This window comes from Xenopus laevis, chromosome 6S, assembly GCF_017654675.1.
Source record: "Xenopus laevis strain J_2021 chromosome 6S, Xenopus_laevis_v10.1, whole genome shotgun sequence".
Taxonomy (NCBI): domain Eukaryota; kingdom Metazoa; phylum Chordata; class Amphibia; order Anura; family Pipidae; genus Xenopus; species Xenopus laevis.
The window spans coordinates 42,719,844-42,722,263 of record NC_054382.1 but is presented as its reverse complement, the minus strand read 5'-3'; the positions used below and the strand labels follow the sequence as shown (position 1 = coordinate 42,722,263).

At 38.6% G+C, this 2,420-nt stretch overlaps 1 long non-coding RNA gene across 1 annotated transcript; it reads right to left on the bottom strand.

Moving 5' to 3' along the window:
- Positions 1–264: 264 nt before the first annotated feature.
- LOC121395233 lies at positions 265–1,423 on the bottom strand. The gene is made up of 3 exons (XR_005962353.1): positions 1,243–1,423; positions 769–961; positions 265–624 (listed from the first exon to the last, which is right to left on the bottom strand). It is a non-coding gene; the product is annotated as an uncharacterized LOC121395233 (long non-coding RNA).
- Positions 1,424–2,420: the final 997 nt, after the last annotated feature.

Sequence of the window (2,420 nt, the reverse complement as noted above, 5' to 3'; positions counted from 1 at the left end):
TAGAATATCTGGTGGATGTGACACTGCTTCAATAAAGATTATTGTTGGGTTCATTGAAAAAATGTGTTTTTCTAATTCCGTACAGTGTAAAGGACTAAACCAGCCTTGTGTGGCCTTCTTACAGCACATACTTTGTCCATAGACATATAAATTGTGTAGCATAATGTGGGCAGTCTTATAATCATTAAAATTGATGTTAGCATAAGACACCTAACCTATTTATCTACTGCAGGGACATTCCAAAAAAAGTGACTGAACAGATGGTCCTGAGAGCAAACAAACAATAACATATTTATTTATGGAGGACACTGTGCTTCCAGCAGCCACAAGCAGAGCAGACCCACAGACTGAATAGAATTGTGGAAACGTCTGTTTTGCCACAAGCTTTCACATGTTTAACCCCACAGGATATCAGATACTCAGACAAATTTGACTTGTTTGTCAGGATGAGGAGAAATAAGTTCCATGCTATGTGAAAAGTTGCAGATGTTTGCTGGCATTTTAATTTATTGCCTATGAGTCCCATTCAATCCATTTAGCAGTGTGCTTGGTTTTTTTTTTGCATGTGTTCTTTCAAAGTCATTGGCGTAAATTCCAGGACTTTCTTTCGCTACCAGTTTCTAGCTGCAAAATTGAGACAAACAAATATAATATAATAAAGAGATTGTTGAAACTTTGAGAGATTTTGGTAGTAACGGTTGTGGAGTGATTTCAGTATTAGTTAACTTAACTAGATAATTTCAGTCCTGTAGATGTGGAGTAATGTACCTGGTTCTTCACAGGTCCTTTAGCAGGGTGGGTAGTATGAGGTTGCACCATGCGTATTTTAGCTGGGGTTCATTACCACTTCTTCATACCTCCAACTGTCCCCTTTTTCACTGGACAGTCTAGATTTTGACAGCTCAACTCGCAGTCCCGGATTGTAACTGAAATGTCTCAACTTTCTCTTTGATCTCCTGCACTGAACAGCCAGAAAAAGATCCAATGTTTCTAAAACTTAATTGGCTTTTGGCAAAGAGCCCAGAATACATGACAGGTACACTGATACATTTGTAACGATTTCAGATAAGCTAAGAAACACTTGTAACAATGTAAGGGTTTCTTGGGGAAACTGTGACTTGCAGCTCAAAGGAGATTTCAACCCTAAAGTTAAAAAAACACTACCCCCCTACCCTACATAGACCCTCCTCCCCCCCAGCCTAAGTGTTACCCCGGGCAAATGCCCCTAACGTATTTACTTACCCCTCATTGCAGATTCAGCATCGGAGTTCACGGGCGTCATCTTCAGCTGATTTGGTAATCTTCATAATGAGACTGGCACTGCACCAATTTTCATGAGTTTTGGCACATGCATAGTTGTCACAAATCAGAAAATGTATCCAATTGTGCATGCGCCAACATGTCGGTCTCATTCCGAAGAGAAGAAGATGGCGCCTGTGAACTCTGATGTCTTTTTTTTTTTTTTTACTTCAGATTCCTATGACTGTATGCAATATTAAAAAATAAAGAAATAACTCTGTGTTACACTGCCGCCTACTGGCCCATTCCCTAACAGCCATTACATTCAGTTTGCTGTTATTGGTAACCTTAAAAGCAAGCTATTCATTATATTCCTTTTTTTTATCAAAATCAAAACAGCACGTACTTACTGTATGTGCATAGCAGTAGTCGGTATCAAGGTGCCCGATATAAACCTTTACTGTTGTCACTGTGTGTGTGAGTTTACCAGATAATTAAAGAAAAATGTCAGCCACACTTTTCTCTCAGGCATAGTGATGCAAACAAGCAGAAGGAGTATTTGAAATTGTATGCATGTGTCTAAAACATTTCTTGCATGAAATCAATAGCAAGTTATGCACTTACATTTAAAATCTTGTTATGAGTGCATAATAAAACCACTAACCATCGTCTTTTTGGCAGCAGACTTTCCCTTTTAACCCCACTTTCTTTTCTTTGTCTCTGTCAAGCATGGCCGGAACTAGGCGTAGACAGAGTATAATGTCAATAATTCCAGCTTAATCCACAGTTTGTTACAAATATTCCATTCTGCCACAGTTGATTGAATTGAGTAGCCACCTCCAAATCAGTAGTATGTAATGAACATAAAGAGAAACTGTAGAGCCTTTTCCAGTCTTTGTTTAGTTTATTCGAGAACTACATGTTTCGGACCACACAGGTCCTTCCTCGGGTGCATTCAACAAACAGTCAAACAAAAAGTGAGCTTTTAAACCAGTACCTGTCCCATAATTCCCAAAATCAGCCTTCAGCTCCATCTTATGGCCAGAAGGCAAATGGCATCAGCAAAAATTATCAATGGATACTATTATACAATCTATCCGCAATAGCACCAGAATGTAGAATTTCTTTGTAACTCTGTATCAACAGTATAAATAGTAAAAAAGTAATTCATGTTTCTCACC